Genomic DNA, 18,824 nt, shown 5'->3' with positions numbered 1-18,824 from the left:
AACTTAACTTAACTTAGCTAAACTAAACTAAACTATTTTCTGTCTCATAACTTTTTCAACGGCTGTAAAGCAAAGCAACATGTTCCAGGAACGTGGCTCTTAAAAGAGCCGTTTTGGGTGTGCTTCAGCACTGCACGCCAACTGCTGCGGGACCCTTCCCTCTGAGGAGGAGATGGATGCCAAGGTCTCCCCCACCCTGACCGACTCCCTCGTAGACTTGTTGGCAACATCTGGTCCCAGGTGTTTGTGAAGTCTGACCTGGACTCATTTCACCTCTTCATTTTCCTTCCTTTGATTCTTTGCAGATGAGAACCTGGAGGCCACAGCAGAAAGATAGTGGGTCAGAAAAACACAGTCATTTAGCAGCAGCAGCAGCATGAAAAGCTCCTTTGCTCTACAACACACGTAAACCTGGCCAAAGGACAGCAGACGAGCCCCTCGCTGTTAGCCAGGCGGCTCTGATCCATCAGCTCCAAACAAAGAACAATGAGATGCTGATGAGGACTGGCTCTGTAGCTGTCAGGGGACTGCCTTTAAACATGGACACTTACATTCACACGGACACAACACCTGAGTCTGAGCTGTTTAACCCCCTGTGGAAGGAAACTCAGAGAGAGAGCAGCAGCAGCAGCAGGACAGCGGTGGCAGGGCAGCAGCAGCAGCAGCAGCAGCAGCAGCAGCAGCAGCAGCAGCAGCAGCAGCAGCAGCAGCAGCAGCAGCACGGACACAGTCTCCTTTGCTCTCAGCTTGAAGAACAAACTCTTATTGTGAAATGCTTTGTTTGCTGGCTGGACCTACAAAAGGGATCGGATGACCTTTGACCCCATGAGCTCACGCACACAGTTTATCAAGGCTGTTATCAAAGTCAGAGTTTTTAGTGGGACGTTAGCTTGGATGGCATCAGATGATCCGCTTCAGTCCTGGTGTTGGCTTTCACTGTCAAATGTCAGATTCCTACTTTTGTGTTTGACGGGGTCATTTTTCACACTGCAGATGAATCTATGTTTTAGATTTCATGGTGCGTCCCACAGCGCACTCTTTTCTTTCCTATTTGATCCCACCTCCACCCCCTCTCATCAGACGGCTAAGCAACTTTATTTTGCATTCAGGCATTTGCACTGATCTTCCAACTTTGAGAGAGCATTCATATTCTAGTTGAAGCAGAGAGCAGTATCAAAAGTTTTTTTTCTTCTTCTTTTCTTTAAATAAACCATAAACTAACACCATGAACTCCTCTTCCTTTCTTTTGTCTCTACTTTAACTCTCCATCTCCACCAAAGGTTTGACTTCTCTCAGGATTTTTGATCCTCTTGAATCAGGTGTTAAAATGACGAGCTTCATGTCCTAAACGGTGAAGATGACGGGGGTTGGTTTGTTTGATTTTCACCTGACGAATGTCACGTCCGGTTTTTAAAGGCTGACATTCTTGCAGTTATGAATGAGTCCTGAATTCTTCATTGGGAGCTTTCACTTTCATCACCTGCTTCAGTCCCTCTGCAGCTTTGGCAGAGCTTTGAGCGCCCTCTGCTGCTCACAGGCTGTAACCTACTACATGACAAAGATTTTCACTTCAAGTCTTCTCAGTGCTGTCCAACAGCCACCCAGGGGAAAAAAAGAGTCAATTTAGCTCTTCAACAAAGAGAAAGCACCATCACATGACTGCTATCCAGAGGAAAGAAATCACATTTCACCCAAGGTGAGAAACTTTCAAATGTTTGCCCCGTCTGATTGAAGCACACTGACTTCATCAGACTGTTTGGTTTTTTAGTCGTCTTCACTCAGTGTTTTATCCCCCTCAGGATTTATGATGAAGTCAATCACGTGTTTCATATCTTTGCTGTTCATTATTGACCTCTGGTTGGTTCAGCCACTCCATGCCAACATAAGTGGAGAGTCAAAGACCTGATCTTTTTTCTTTTTCTTTTTTTGGAGGATGGAGTTCATTTCACCCCTTTGGGAAATGACATATTTTTAAATAACTTTGCTTTTCAAAGTTCAATGTAAGGCCCTGGATTTACACAACTAGATAATACAGAGCCTGTGTCTGCAGTCTGAATCATCTTTCACCATGTTTTTTGTGTGTTTTTGTTTTTTTGATGTTTCACTGATTTTATCATGAAGACTTTCCAGACACTGGGTCTTTATTTTATGCCTCTTCCCTTATTTGACTTCAGTAAACGATTGTGTTTTCTCTCCTGCTCCTCCTCCTCCTCCTCCCCTCCTCCCCCTCCTCCTTCATGGCTCCTGACAAATGCTTCAACATATCAGACACCCGGGGTCCGTTTCACAAAGCAGTTTCAATAAACTCTTGAGTCTAATTCTGAACTGTGAGTTGATCTACTTTGAGACAGAAAACTCTGAGATTTGGGTTTCAGAACGGTTGATTTGAGTTGGTTTAATCAACTCAGAGTAGTTTCACCTGGAGTTAAGCCTGTGCAGCCCAACCCAAAAAAAGCCATCATCAATGGAGCCCTGATTCAATGATACACCACGGCAACAGAGAGGAGAAGGGACGCGTTTGTCACCCCAATTCAAGCAGAAATGTTAATGCGCTCATATGAAGAGGTCAAACATAGAAATAAAGACCAACGCAGCTGCAAGAGAGGGAGGCAGCATGGGAGAACATTGCTGCTGGGGTCAATGCGTTAGTATAAATGTAGTCCTTTGCAATCTCAAAAACATTACAGCTGTTTGAATTGTTGCATATTAGTTGAAGTTATTTAACATAAGTGCAATCCTGCAGGAGTGAAGCGCACATGGCAGCAGATAAGGATAAAATATGCGCCAGGAGTTGAAAGGTTTCTGCTCTGGGTTTAAGTTCCCAGGATTAGGTGAGATCTTCATTCTTTTGTCTCTTATTCCTGGTATACCAGTGTTTTTGTTGATCCATCAAGTATTTTTGGTTTGGGCCGTTTTTCCGTGTGGGTTTATCTTTCCTCTCCTTGTGGATTTAATGGCGTTTTGCATTGTGTGCGTCAAGGACCAAAAACTGAGTCAAAGATCATTTAAAATAGCTTCAAAAAGGACACGTAGGTTATTTTGGTCAGTTTGGGACTTTTGTATAATTTGGGATTGAAAAACACTGAGACTGGGGGATTGTTTTGCTTGAGATGTACTTTGGATTTGTCATTATGCCTGGGGTGCGCAGGAGAATGATGAGTTTTTGATTAAACAGGAAATATTTTGCTTTACAGCACAGTCTCTGAGAGATTCATTGGATACATTAGTTAACTAATATTATTTTTTGGATGATTATTGAACTTCTTACAGTCAGGGTTTTCTACTTAAACTTTTCTGGGTGTTTTTTTAACGCTGACTTGATAAAGGTTGTGTTGTTATAGATATTAAAAAACATTGTTCAAGCAGGTAAAATCTCAGCATAATGTCATTGAGGGGAGGGGGGCAGCTCATTTTGAACATGCTTTACATTGTAGAGTAAATATCTAGTGGCTATTTGACCGTGTAGTGGTTTTATTCCAAAAATAATGCTGCTTTCACACACGCAAATGGCTTTCTGATCAATATCACGTTCTGTTAAAGAAGTAAGCCCAATGAAACTAACACAGACTTCTACTCAGCCAACAAAAAGAAGAAGAAAACCACAAAGACTGGTAAAAACCGTTTCATTGGGGAGGCGCACTTTTCAGACCGCTCTGCGTACAGTTGCCTTACTTAAATGCTCAGCATCTCCGATATTATAGAAAAAACTTCTGTTTACAAAGAAACGCAGTGCAGCACACAATATCTACTGAGAAGTGAGCGCATGACTGTGAGCTGTAATGTTTCAAATGTAAAGACGGATTAAGTTGTGAATGCAAACGATTGAGACGGGAAACTGTGCCGCTCAATAAGGTAACTGTGTGGAAATGCGAGTACATGTGCCGTCTGATGATCAACTCCTGACGCATTTTTAATCCTCTGTGCAGTAATGCTGCACCTTCATCCACGGGGTCCTTGACAAAGGAACATGCCATGTCAGTAAAAAAATATTTGGTGACACCTACAGTGCCTGACCAACTACTGACTGTGATTTTTTTATGCTACGGATAATGACAGATGGCTAAAACAAGGCTACGCCAAAACTCACTGCTGACTGGATGAATGAGGAAATGAAATGGTGTGTGGCTCTGAAAGAGGGCAGAGACAGAGAAAAACTCAAAGTTCAGTGAGAAAAACCTGCCCCCCCCCAGGTTAGATCCAGAGTTTCCCCTATTTCAGAGTTAATAGACTCCAAGTTTTCATTAAGCTGCTTTGTGAATGGGACCCCTGAACCTGAGGGCTGACTGAAAGTTGTTTGTGAAGAAAAGCTAAATCCAGTAAATCCTGGGTTTAAAGTGTGTTTCTTTAATTCACGGTGCCACCCATAGTTTGATCAGACTTCTGGAGCACATCAAAGATTTGTCTTCTCGTCATGGCCACGTTGTAGGTTGGTGTGTGTGTGTGTGTGAGGAGCGTCCCAAACCCTCCAGCTCAGAGAAGAAGCAGAGGCAAACAGCGTCCTCTGTGCTGGTCAGGTGGGGGCGCCTCTCCTCCTCCTCCTCCTCCTCCTCCTCCTCCTCCTCCTGTGGGCTGGCAGCTGCAGATGGTGGGTTGAGGGGCCTGGTTCAGCTCCGCTCTGGGCAGCTAAAGAAGAACAAGTGATGAAGAGTTTAGTCACAGCTTCAGCCCCGGTCATTCTCAGGAGGACGTCTTAATGGACTCCTAAAAACGGCTGGATGCTGTAAGAGGGATCACTTACTGAGCGCGCTCAGAGAGAGGCTGCCACCGCTCTGCAGCTGGTCACTGATCCATGGTCCATCCTCCTGCTCTGGTCCAGAATGGTCCTCTCTCCGTGTCAGCTCCTCCTCTTCCTCCTCCTCCTCCTCCTCCTCCTCCTCCTCCTCTTTCTCCTGTGGGCTGGCAGCTGCAGACGGTGACGTTAGGGGCTTGGAGGATGTCCGTGGTGGATCTGTGGTCTTCCTGTGACTGTCTGTTGGTTCAGCTCCGCTCTGAGCAGCTACAGAAGAACAAGTGATGAAGAGTTCAGCCAGAGCTTTGCCCCCCGTCTCCTCTGGAGGACGTCTAAATGGACTCCTACAAACGACTCTACTCTCACTGCTGTAGTGTATGAGGGGATCACTTACTGAGCGCGCTCAGAGAGAGGCTGCCACCGCTCTGCAGCTGGTCACTGATCCATGGTCCATGCTCCTGCTCTGGTCCAGAATGGTCCTCTCTCCGTGTCAGCTCCTCCTCCTCCTCCTCCTCCTCCTCCTCCTCCTCCTCCTCCTCCTCCTCCTGTGGGCTGGCAGCTGCAGATGGTGGGATGAGGGGCCTGGTTTAGCTCCGCTCTGGGCAGCTAAAGAAGAACAAGTGATGAAGAGTTTAGTCACAGCTTCAGCCCCGGTCATTCTCTGGAGGACGTCTTAATGGACAAACTGCTGGATGCTTTTCACTGTAATCTCAGCATGCTTTGAAATGGAGCTGATCTCTACTTTACCACTCTACTGTCACTGCTGTAGTGTGAGAGGGGATCACTTACTGAGCGCGCTCAGAGAGAGGCTGCCACCGCTCTGCAGCTGGTCACTGATCCATGGTCCATCCTCCTGCTCTGATCCAGAATGGTCCTCTCTTCGTGTCAGCTCCTCCTCCTCCTCCTCTTCCTCCTCCTCCTCCTCCTCCTCCTCGTGGTCTCCTCAGCTCTCTGTGAAAATAAAGAATGGAAAACGGCGTCAGATCCTCAATAACTCCAGGTGTTACAGTCAGTTCGATCAGACCATGGAAACTTGAACAGTTACTCACTTCTACTGCAGCCATCCACATTTTACACAACAACAAAAATCACTGCAAAAATCTCAAAAATCTTTGCTTGTTATTAGTGTGTGAGCGTGTGTCAGTGTGTGTGTATACTTCCCTTCCCAGCAGCAAACAGAGTCTCTGTCTCAGTCAGAGTCACTGTCATCGTTCCATCCCGTGTGGTGAGATGGAACGTGCCAGAACCTGCTGTTTGCGCCAGAGCTGAGGCCCGAGGATGTGGAAGGAGCCGAGTCTTCCTGGCTCGTCCTCTGCCTCTTGGTACTTACCTGCTCCTGCTCCTGCTCCTGCTCCTGCTCCGGGCCGCTCTCCTCCCTGCTCCTCTTAAGAGAAGAGACGAGGCCAGAGGTGGAGGGGACACACTCGTCTGGCCTCTGAGGAGAGGGGGAGAGGGTGCCTGGAGGACTACCAGCAGGGGGACTGACAAGTACAGAGGGACCAAGAGGAGGAGAAACAAGAGGAGGAGAAGCAAGAAGAGGACTAATTGCACGCATCACTCGGTGCAATTCCTGCCAGAAGTCCTGTGGTAGATGCTCCTGGTCCTCTTCCTCCTCTTCGTCCTCAGTCATGGATCCATATCCAGAGTCTTTACTCTCCTCCCCCCATTCGTCACTGTCGTCTGTGTCGTTGTCGTCTGTGTCGTTGTCGTCTGTGTCCTCGTCGTCTGTGTCGTTGTCGTCTGTGTCGTTGTCGTCTGTGTCGTTGTCGTTGTCGTCTGTGTAGTTGTCGTCTGTGTCGTTGTCGTCTGTGTAGTTGTCGTCTGTGTCGTTGTCGTCTGTGTCCTCGTCGTCTGTGTCCTCGTCATCTGTGTCCTCTTCGTCCATGTCCTCATCATCCCACTCCATGGGCGCCATCATTTGGTGATAAACCCCAACAAAAACCACATCATCTCCATCTTCATCTTCCTCACCAGAGGAGATGTAGATGGGACCTGGGTGGTCATCCAACATAGGGCCTTCAGGGACGCCGTTGTCCTCAGGAAGCTCCATGATGATGTCAAGGCCATCTAAAGAGAAGGAGTCAGAGCGTCAGAGAGCAGGATTCAAAACTCTGACTCTTTAAACAATTAATACTTGTTAGAGTTAACAAGGATCGGAGAGGAGATGAAAACATTTCTGTCCACGTGGACATGACCGCACGTGAGCGTACCATTGAAAACGGTGAACTGAGCCATGAGACAGTGAGCACAGGCAGAGCTGCAGCATCAGCTGCAGGCTCCAGTGCTGTTAAAGTTCACCCACCTGCTGGCTGCTCTGAGCTGACACACATCAATACTATCTACTGTAACCAAGAAACCCTTTTCACTCCCTCAGATTTTTCTGGAGAAAAAGGAGCTTATGCCCAGTTTACGGTTATCTTTAGAGAGAGAGAGAGATGATGTTTAAAAGGCTTTAACAAAAGATGGTCTACACACAGAGATGCTCTGCTACTTTAAGAAGCAGCACACAAAATGTGCATCAAGCAAAGACATGCTAAACAAAATGATCAAGGTCTGACTGATTTACAATGAGCTGTGTTAGACACGAGTCCTTACGCCTCACACTGGATTATGGAAACATTTAGCCCTGACATAAAATACTGTTTAAAAGTTCACCATGCTGACTGAGCCAGCAGCGCGGGTAACCGCAGAGTGCAGATCAAACAGGTCAAAGCTGATCAGTTGGTGTTGTTGGTGTTGGTGTTGTTGGTGTTGTTGGTGTTGTCGGTGTTGCTGTAGTTTTACAGGCTGCTGTCATGGCACGTGATGGGCAGGGGGTCATCCTGGAGCTCAGCGTGCGCTCATCCAGACAGCACACCCACACCGCGGCATCCTAAAGCGGTGTAAAGCCCTCCAAAACTAAAAACCCCGCTGAACGAGCAAAGACCATGCAGTCAAAACAACAATGGCAACGATTCAACCAACAGCTCAAGTCCAAAACCAGTCTAGTCAGACATGTCCACTGGTTTCTCTCACAACACCAGTATCAATCTCTGGGATTATTTTCACTTTAATAAAATATCATAAAATCCTTAAAAGTGATCAGGTTTTACTCTAAAGGGGAAGATGAATTTTGATTTGATCAAATCCAGATACAAACTGAAAGTTCAATGGTGAAAACAAACCATCAAAGCTCCACATCTACACGGGTGAACGTGCCCACACCTGACTTCAGGCATTCATCGTCTCCATGGAGCTCAACTAAAGTACTCTTTTAGCAGTTGTTTTGTTTTGATTGGAATAGAAGACTCAACATTCAACATTCTGTTCTTACCAATCCATTAAAATCAAAACCAAAATCAAAACGTTTTAAACCACCACACCGACTGTCAACAGGTTCCCCTTTGTGTCCCGGGATACTTTAGACACTCAACCACCATGATTTATCATTTCACGCTAACAAAAAAAAATTAAAAACAACTACTACTACAACTACTTCAAAAGAAAGTCGGAAAATGGTCTTAAACTCCATAAACTCGCCCCACAACGGGGAAATTTACAGAACTACAGTGGCAAAAGACAGTAGTAGTATATAAGCTACTGCAAGTGAAATAAATATTAAGAAGAAAAAAAGTCGGAAAAAAATCGACTTTAACTCCATTTGATACCAGTTAGCATTCATTCCGTATGCTAAGATTTACAAGATAATGGAATTAACTCGCACTACAACGAGGACATTTACAGAATTACAGTGGAAAAAGACAGTAGTCTATATATTGGAACAAAAATATATAAAGACATAAAAACAATTAGTGTTAGAAGTATAAACGGAGCGATTCAACTAGAAGATATGAACGATCAAAATACTGGATAATACACGGTGCAAACTCTTAAATTCAGAAAAGTAACTCAGACTTGTGAACAGATAAAGCTTTAAAGTTCTTTATTGTGCTCGATGAGCCCATCTTTTATGAGCCAAACGCAAAAAGAGACCACTGGTCGGAGTAGTCTCACCTGCAGGGTTGTCCTCCCACTGCTCGATCCTCGGCGGCAGGTGGTCCGGGTCAAAAGGTGATCTCCCTACTAACAATTTTTGGTTCCCAGAATGTTCTAGGAACAAAAGCTCTGACGTTCCCGGAAGAGTGCCTTTTGGTTTGATTTCAGGTTGTCCATACGTTCCCATGGAAAGTTTGCGTTACGTTCTTTAAACGTTCTGTGTTGGTGAGATGTTTGGTTCCCCCAACGTCCCCCTGACGGTTATTTTTGGTTAAATTGCCATCTCTCAACCTTCCCCTAACCCTTAGGGAATGTTAGTTTTTGGTTATCTTTTGGTTGTATTTTAAAGTCCCCTACAACCTTCAAACCCCCATAATTGTATTCATACCTGTACTATGAACAAGTAGTCAGTAATGGATGAAAATGCAAGTCTAGCAGCACTTTTTATTACAATATAGTGAAATACAAATAACGCAACAAAAAATAATCAAACCAATTACAATGAAAGGCCATGAAAAGATAGCAAAATACAAACAATAACAATAATGTTCTGCAGTTGGGATGTCTTGTCCAGTTGGTGTCTTCATTCCTTCTTAGCTGATAAAAAAATTAAAATGGGAGCAAAAATAGGCATGTCTGGTCAGGTGTGTCCTCATCCCTTTTGAACTGGCCTTAAAAGAAAAAGACAAGTTAGAGCATTAGTCCACAAAAGCATGACAAATAACCCTAACATCCCTGATTTTGTGATCACCACACGTGGTTTAAAGATTTCTAAATAATTTCATTACTTGTTACATTCACCAGCCGAGACAAATAGAAGGATTCTAATTTACCTTCAGTGGGGGACGAATGTAAGTGCTTGCCCAGTGACGTCCTCAATTTCTGCCTCTGGCCAATGGAATTCTTGAGACAGGCCGCTAGGGTGGAAGTGAAAATGAAATTGTTCACTTAAACATCATAACTTTGTCAGTCAATTGGTGTAAGATAATGTGAACAATGCATTAACACATGCCTGTTATAATCTTGAAGAGAGTCAGATCCAGGAAAGGCTTTTTGCAACTTTTTCACCGCAGCAATACATCAGCAGTATCCACTCTACACAGCACATGGCAGCTGTCCGTTTGCACCTCCCAAAGTTCAGAGGAAGTGCTGCTGAAAAAAACAATCATGCAAGTAAGAGCCTTTATATTCTAATTCTGTAAGATAAATCAGTTCAGATAAGATTATTGGCATGTAATTACCATTTTGTTCTCCCTCTCCTGTTGTGTAAGACTTCGGTCCAGCTTCTCCAGTTCACTCACTGTTCTGCATGGTGAAAGCAACAGGTTTTTCATGCAGAAACAGCCTCAACCACTGCTGTGGTTTTGATCCTCTTCATCAGGCAGGCCATGTGTGCTCCTATACTATAGGGACATTTAGAAGAAGTTCATGTGAATTTCTACACACAATATACTTTCCTATGTGAACAACTTAGGTGTGTGTAAAATACTTACTCTTCTAAATGGTGGCCATGACTGAGAAACATTCCTCTCCATCATGAATCATTACTGAATGAAGAAAAATATAGAAACAAAAAGTTTATTTTAAAATTCCTGGTTCTGAAATTGTATCAAAACTTGGAAATGGAAAACTCTTATACAGCAATAAAAATTACCTAAAAACAAAACATCAAATAACTTGTATTAGATAGGATTTAAATACCTATAGATTGCATAGTAGCACCCACTTTAGTGTGTTGTTAATCTCTCTCAATAAGTGAGTGTGGCAGCTCTAGACTAACTAAACCGCATTGAACTTTTTTAAGATGAACGTAGAGATAAAGTTTAAACGGACAGTGAGGCTACAACAGGAGCTACAGGCGAAAAAAGGCTTGTGTGTTTGTGTTCATTCCAGCCCACATGCAGCAGTTATTCTGCTGTGGTCTGTTAAAACGCGAGTGTCTATAGATGAAATTAAGAGCCAGGTCACGTTAGCTCTTCTGGTAGAACATAACAAGGATTTACTAAAAGTACAAGTTAAGAACACGTCTCACAGCGGTGGGCTGTAGAGTAAGAATACATCGACGGTGACTTCAGGACGTTCCCACCCGAGTTTACAAAGTTCATTTCAACATCTAAGATAGCGCCTAGCGACTTCTGATTAATAAATTACCTTTTTCGCGTAGTTTTCCAGTTAAGAAAGTTATCATAGACGAAGAAACGTGGCGAAAAAAAGACCGTGTAGAATGAGCCTCTGCTCTCCATTCATTTGCCTCACTCAAAACAAAGAAGCGCGCCACTGAGGTCTTACGACATAGAGAAACAAGGGCTCATGGGAAACGGAGTCTTTATTGCGAAAAAGCAAGAGCATTTGTGGGTTCCTCTCACAACCCCATTAAATAAAAAGTTTTTCTTCTATTGAAAGACAAACACTTACCGTGTTGATGACCTACTTGGACAAATGTAGAAACACGTAGACACAACGCATTCATTTGACCCAACTTTTCTCCATTCATCTCCCTCTTCTTCTTGAGAGTCTTTTTGTCCTGTGGCAAATCAGCTGAAAGTTGCAATAGCGCCACCTACTGTACTGGTGTGTGCTTGTGGATCAAGCAGTTGGTCTTAAATCCTCAATGAGAAGTGTTCTGTTTTTATGTTTTTATGTTTTTAGCAGTTTTTCCCAATACATACACTTTATTTTATTGCCTTCCTAAAGAGGACTTTGAGGAAACGTATGACAAAGTAGGCACACTGTGCTTACAACAAATATTAAAGAAAGTTTTTATATAGTGCATTTCAGGACATTAAAGCTAAAAACAAATGAAACTAAAAACTAAAAGCAACAAAAATTGGCAAAAACTCTGACAGCATTCATGTGGCAATGTGTAAATCATCATTTTGTTAGCACAGTTACTCATCGTTCTCGGTTAACCAAAAAATAACCAAACGACAACCCACCCAATGTTGTTTGAAGGTAGGACTGCAACCACTGGAGAACGTTTCTGTTCTCTTTACGTTAGGGGAACGTAAGGCTTTGTGTGGTTTCAGTGTAACCAAGGAGGAACGTTCTCCGAACATTAGATCTTGGTTTGGTTGTAACTAACCTTTAGACAACCAAAAGCTAACATTCCCTTTACGTTCTGTGTTACTAGGGCTTCCAGAGGCCATTTTCGGCACCGTCAGCCGATGGTCGATCCGGAAGAGGGTTATCCAAGCAAAGATGAACTTTTCAGTAGCTTTTCCAAAACTTTGTTTTCCAAAGGCAAGATTTGTAGCAACTCGTTAGGAAATCCAAGTGCAAAAGGGGAACCCGGAAGAGTCAGCCGACCTTTTATAAACTCCGCTTCGGTTTCCATGACGACGACGCACGCACGTGCGTGCGTTAATGTACGTCTTAGAAACAAACATTTAATTAACCTTTTTTTTATTATTATTATTTTTTCTCAAACTGAGGGTGAAGTTAATCTGTTTATAGACCTTTTCCACAAAAACCGGAAATGCGTAATCACTGGGGAACTTAGCTTCCGGTCAAGTGCAAACTCTTTTCACTTTCTTCAAGATGGATCGGGTTTTCAGTACATGTCTCCAACATTTGCCCAGCATTTCCTTTGCTGATGTGGAAAGGGTCGTGGAAGAGAAATCAGTCACGAAAAAATCAAAAGTAAAGAAAGGATACAATTTTTTCCACGAAAATTTCATAGAAAAATATGAAGGTAAGTAGAGAGTAAGCATGTTAGCCTAAGTGCTACTGAACCCTGATAGAGAATAACAAATCATTAGCGACTTTACTTAGTGTAACATAGTTAAACAGGCTCATTGTTAAATCCATGCTAAATGGTTCAGTAGTGACACCTGCTGTTCTAGATATGCAAGTACAGCTCAGCCTCAGGGTAAATATGGTGACGCATCCCGGGTAATTCCTCACTGCTATGGAGGAATTGCCGTAGGTAACTTACCTATATCTCTCTGTGAGAATGATCAATTAACTTCGCGTTAAAATAGACACACAGCTGAAAGTAATGAGGTCCGAGTTATTTCTGAGTTTCTTAACTTTCATTTCACGATGTTTATAATGAGTTTACCCTTCCGTTTTGTATGTTTAAAGCAATATAAACGATCGCTAGCTAGCGGCTAATGTTAGCAACATCCCTGTTTCAGATTGGAGAGTGTGTATGAATGCCCTGTGTCACCATTTTATCCTACATCTGTCTCTGTTCACACAGGTATGTAATTGGGCTGAGTCTGTCAAAATGTTGTGGGTTTTAAAACATTCACAAATGTTAATTTCATGTATTTTGCACGATAATAATTCATGATGTATTTCCAAGTTAAAAAGTGTTATGAGTTCATATTATTGAAAACAGTTAAAATGAGGTAAAAAATCCACTATACGATCAATATTTTTGTTTTAAATAAGTATTTTATTTTTAATTTGTATTGTTCACTCACTGCTATGGAGGACTTGCCTCAGATTGGAGAGTGTGTATGAATGCCCTGTGTCACCATTTTATCCTGCATCTGTCTCTGTTCACACAGACTGACATGCATTAAAAGACATCGTGGCTTCCATAAATAGCTCCGGCGAATGACTTCTAGAGAGGACGGCCTGCAATATTACACTGGGTCACATTAGCACTTAAACATACTTTTTTATGTATAGATCCAGGTAACCATACTCAACCATTTAAGTCTCTTTTGCAGCATGATGCCAACCGTTTGTTCTGTTTATGGTTGTTTAAGTCAACGTCTTTTATATTAGACCAATGCTATCATTGATTAGCCCGACAGCTTTCTCTGCTAACTTGTGTTCTTGTGCGTGTCTTATCGTTATCAAAGTATCAAATGTATTAGATGGCCAGGTGACAGTGAGGGCAAGGTGCTACCGGTCACAGAGGAAAAGCGAGGAGCCTCACAAACTAGAGGTTTGACTATAGAGAGCATAAGTTCCCTGTTGTTGCAGGATTTCTCTCCACTGCTGTTGCAGCTCTCTCAGCTGACGTGCTGTCCATCCTAGCCTTATCTTGTACAAGAGCCTCAACGCCGCTCTTTTTCTTTGCCCTTATATTTCACCTAATTGCACAGGCTATAAGTCTCTTCTGCTACATTAACTGTTTCTATTATAGACCTGTGGTCAGTAGAGTGCATCCCCTTCCACCACCTAACCAAACCAACTTTTTGTGATGTATTTCTATTGTACTGAATAAAGTCGTGTGTGTGTGTGTGTGTGTGTGTGTGTGTGTGTGTGTGTGTGTGTGTGTGTGTGTGTAAAAATATCATATTATAAAAGTTAGAGTTATTTGGGGAAAAAAAGGGTCCCCTTGCCATGAGTTACTGTTACTGTTACTATCTATTACCACTGACAGTGATGTAATTCCATGATGCAGTGTTCATCATTCTTATCTATTTTTGGACAGATGACGCTAACTGTTGACAGTGGATGTCTGATGGCATTTTCCTGTAGCTGTGCAGCAGGAAAAGGGTTTTGCAACCATACTGTGGCCCTACTACATCAGACAGCGCATTATTCACAGTATGGCCTGCAGACCGTCCCTCCATCTCTGGCCTGCACAAGCAGTCTACAACAATGGCATAGACCGAGAACTCAGGTGGGTGTAAAATAAGGTAGTTTATTTCCCCTGTTGTCATTAACAGATTGTACACTGTTGTACCATGTGTAGTGAGTGGGGTGTATCTTATGTTTATGTTGTCTTGTTTGTTTGTCATAAAATCAATAGGAAAAAACACCACACACAAAGACAGTGTATTACCACAATTCTTGCAAAAATGAACATATTTCATCCTTGATTTCAGGGTATTCATCCAGAACCTGTGAGTGATGTGGTGGTGTGAAAGCCAACAACAGCTGGCAAGAGTGGTCTTCAGTCCACTTTGAACCAGGCATATGCAGGTAATAGGATTCAACATTTCACTTTTGCTACAGCTAAATGGTAATGCCTTTGTATAATGATAGCCAAATGTAACTACATTTTCCCAAAACAGAAGTACAAATAAGTAGGGCGGTATGTATCCTGTTTTTTTAGGACCGTTTCCTGACCCTGATTTGATGGCGGCTGGACCAAAGCTACGTGAGGAACAACCCCAGCCCCTCATTGCTCTTGTATGGGATGGCTTGTCTGAAATAGAGCTGGTTCCATCTAAATTTGGCCCTGTCCCACGTGGATGCCCCATGTCTTCCCTTTGTCCACCTGAAACATCCAGTGATCTTACCCAGCACCACTTGGCTTCTGAATTCCCAGTTCTTCCTCTTCCTTGGTCTCAGCATTCTCTCTCTAACTTGTACTTTGTTCCCACATTGCACCAGCAATTGCACCTACAGTCATTGCAAGTGTCACTTCAAATGGCCGGTGAGATTGAGAAGGCAACCAGGCAACAATCAAAATGTCCTTTGTGGGTGCAATTACGTCATCCAAGGTTAACTGCCAGTGGTTTTCGAGAGGCCTGTGCCTCCTGGGGCAGGGGTGTGGATTCAGAGGCTTCAGCAAAAGCCCTTGCTGCTAAAATGGTAAGGGACTCAAGCAAGCAAACAGCTGCAATGAAGCGAGGTTTGCAAATGGAATCAGAGATCCCGTTAAGCTACTCTGAATTCAAACGTGTTAATGTGCTGCCTGTTGGATCTGTCATTCCCCCTGAAGCACCCCATCTCGGGGCCAGTCCTGATAGTAGGGTCTACGACCCCTCAGAGTCACCGCCATTCGGACTTGTTGAGGTGAAGAGCACCACGAAATCTGATGCGTCACAGGTTGCACACCTTAACAGGGAAAATGGGTATACCCTGAGGCAGTCACACCCGTACTACTGGCAGGTACAGGGGCAGTTGGCTGTAACCGGCCTTGAGTGCTGTGACTTTGTAACAGATACTCAGGCAAATTTTTGTGCTGAAAGAATTTGGCGAGATGATGAATTCATACTCAAAATGAAGGAAAAATGAGACCTTTTCTACTACACCACATACATCAGGGGTGGGCAATTAATTTTTACCAGGGGCCACATGAGGAACCTGAATTGTGTCAGAGGGCCACCAACTTTCTTCCATCGTAAAATGCTCTGAAATTAATATTTTGAATAGTCGGAACTGATTATCAGAAGAATAAAGCACTCTGTAAATGTTTGTATTAGGTTATGTAAAAATGTGGTGTATAGGTCAAGTAGAAATAAAAACAGTTATTGAATCCTAAAATGAAAGAGAAAATGTCTTAAGTTTTCGTCGTTGTCAATATCTGTCATACATGAACTCACTTTTACCGATCGAGAGTGCTGGCAGACTGCCAACACTCCTGAATATGGAGGGAGTCTCCCATTTTTTAAGCCCTTTCTCCCGCTGTTCTCCTGGCTTGTTATTCCTGATAGTCCCCAAAATTTAAGTATGCTTCTGTGAGCTCTAATACTTTACTAAGTCAAATCAAGTCCCGTGCTTGGGCGTTATATCGAAAACTCAGAAACCATCCACCCCCCTCTCTTAGTTGGTTTGATCCAGAGACGCTGCAGGAGACCTCAGAGACAGAGACAGATAACGGTGCAGCACTTGTTGATGAAGACTTTATCAGAGCCTTAGCTGTTTCCTTTCTTTTTTGGAGAACTTTGACATGACATGTCGTGAGTTAGACTAACGTAGCTCTGCTCTAACGCAGCATCCTCTCCAATCAGGAAAGAGCAGCGTGAATTTTATAGTGAGAAGGCTGACTCTAAAATAGTGAAACGCGTATCGTTGTACTGAAGAGAGTGCCGTCGCGTACATGCGCTGCGCGTGTACGCGACGGCACTCTCTTCAGAACAGCAGAGTTCAGGTGGAGGAGACTGACTGTGCCAGTGAGAGAGAGGAATAATTCAAACCACAATGTCTTGTTCAGTGCTTGTGATACATGGAGTATTAAGACATATGCACCCCTACAAGTTTTATGTTTATGTTTATGATTGGCCTCACGCGGGCCGGACAGGGACGTACAAAGGGCCGGATGTGGCCCGCGGGCCGTAGTTTGCCCAGGTCTGACATACATGAATGTGTACTTGCAGTCACACTGAACTGTTGTGGACTAACTGCATCTGTTGTAAATAATTGCTGCACTGCTGTAATGTGATTATTTTTATTATTTTGATATTTTATCACATATTTGTTATTGTTTTACAGTTTTGCATAGTGATCTAACATTGTAAATACTTGTAAATGCATACATGGTGATTAATTACACAGCTCATTTGATATTTCCAGGGCCCTGATTGGTAATAGTCTTACTTACCTTACTGTATAAAATGTATCTTTGGTCTCAGTTTAATTAATTAAAAGTTTGCTTGTTGTAGTGTGTATGATTTCACTTTTTCTTATGTGGTTGTGTGGCTAAATTCAAATCCTATCCCCAAAAAGTAACAATGACAAAAGAAGCAGTTACCTGTAAGACAATCAAACTTTATTTATACATCCATTTTCATACAAAACATTGGAGCATAAAGTGCTTTACAAAAATAACATGAAAGGAGTCATGACCCACATGTTCTCCACCCAAACTGGAAACACCGTGATCTGTACACACTAACGATTACATGCATCATAAGCAGGGCTGTAGTGACTCAAAAAGATGTCTCACAGCCAGTTTTCAAACATTGAATATCTAATACAAGTTGGCATGAATACAAAAAAAAGAAGAAGGTACACAGAGTATATCATGTATGTTTTGAAAGTGTTTCAGAAACCATGAGCTAATTACTCATCACTGGACAAAGGCCCTTGAAAATTAGCCATTACACAACAGTTGTTCCAGATTTGGCTAACAGTGACCATCAAAGTGAGTGGTACAGGTGAGTCCCAGATGTGATTGGATTTTATTCTGCCTATTACTCTCTCAACCACTATCCTGAGACGGGCAATGGCCTGTGTCTTCTCAGTGTCCTCTCTGGTAAACTGGGCTGTATGCTTGAAGGGTGGAATGCTGAGTTTTGCTCCAACACCAGAGAGGAGATCATCAATGACGAAGCCTTTGTCTGCCATCACTTCATCGCCTGGCTCCAGCAAGAGAAGGATGCCACAAAGCTTTGTTATCTCTTTGTCAGAGATGCTGCCAGTGTACAGCTTTGAGAAGAATGACACAAAACCATGGGGGGTAACTCCAATAAGTGCCTTCAAGGTTGTCCTGCTTTTGTAATGGCAGAACATGTCAGATTGCAAGGTGAGTGAAGAGGCTGCAGCCACAGCAATCTCAGTACAGTCCAGTATCACCCGGACGTTGGGACAGTGATTCTTAAAATTCTCAGGCATGACCGACCTTATTTTGTCCCTTGTCTATACATATATATATATATATATATATATATATATATATATATATATATATATATATATATATATATATATATATATTTATAAAAGGATTAAACAACGCAGAAGCGTGCGTTATATGGAATCAGATTTGTGCCAATAGAATAAAGAAACGCTTTCTAAAACTCAAAGGAATAATATGGATTTAATCAAAAATCAAATCAACTCAACCAAAAAAAATCTTGTCAAAAGCAAAAAAAATCACTCATTGTGAAAACTGTTTGACTTTTTTTCTGAATTGTTTCCATTGCTTCATTCTCTCTTCTCTCTCTCTTTTGGTTTTGTTTCTCGGTTTTTTGGTTTTTGATTCCAGCTTCTTTGGTTATTCTTCTGACACAAACCTGTCGTGTGGGCGGTTCTATGATGGGCGCGTTCCTATTGGCTGATGAGTTTTTCAGTATGGCGGTATACCTTTACGTCACAGGATGCGGAAGTCACTGCGGCTACGCCCACTGAGTGGCAGAAAGTGGGAGACGAATGGCGGAAAGAGGGAGACTAGTTGTATTGTTTTCAGAAAAACATCGACAATGATAAAGAGCTGTTGTTCCATTGACTGCACAAACAGATATGATAAGCAGTCAGAACTTTCATTTTACAGGCTACCGAAGGCAAAAGATTAAAGAAGCAAGTGGATCGCTGCAATTCGCAGACATGACTGGAATCCAGGCAACGAAACGTGGATTTGTAGTTCCCATTTCGTGTCAGGTAACGTTATTTTCTTCTGTATTTGGGGGGTAAAATCAAACCTTTCATTGCTCATCCTTTGGATAACTTTACTCTTCAGTAAATCTCTTTATGTAGGCATCTTTCATTT

General features: G+C 42.8%; 1 long non-coding RNA gene across 2 annotated transcripts; it reads right to left on the bottom strand.

Annotated features, from left to right (window-relative positions):
- Positions 1–9,221: 9,221 nt before the first annotated feature.
- LOC141799876 (uncharacterized) lies at positions 9,222–10,950 on the bottom strand. 2 transcript variants are annotated; one of them, XR_012599270.1, is made up of 6 exons: positions 10,856–10,950; positions 10,198–10,251; positions 9,946–10,107; positions 9,717–9,856; positions 9,538–9,621; positions 9,222–9,375 (listed from the first exon to the last, which is right to left on the bottom strand). It is a non-coding gene; the product is annotated as an uncharacterized LOC141799876 (long non-coding RNA). The 2 variants fall into 2 exon arrangements; XR_012599271.1 differs by having other exon boundaries at positions 9,717–9,853.
- Between the last annotated feature and the right edge of the window lie 7,874 nt (positions 10,951–18,824).

This window comes from Halichoeres trimaculatus, unplaced genomic scaffold (assembly GCF_033239565.1).
Source record: "Halichoeres trimaculatus isolate MK-OKI-2021-1 unplaced genomic scaffold, fHalTri1.1 fHalTri1_scaffold_11, whole genome shotgun sequence".
Classification (NCBI taxonomy): domain Eukaryota; kingdom Metazoa; phylum Chordata; class Actinopteri; order Labriformes; family Labridae; genus Halichoeres; species Halichoeres trimaculatus.
The sequence above is the reverse complement of the archived record's forward strand: the minus strand, read 5'-3'. Positions and strand labels throughout refer to the sequence as shown.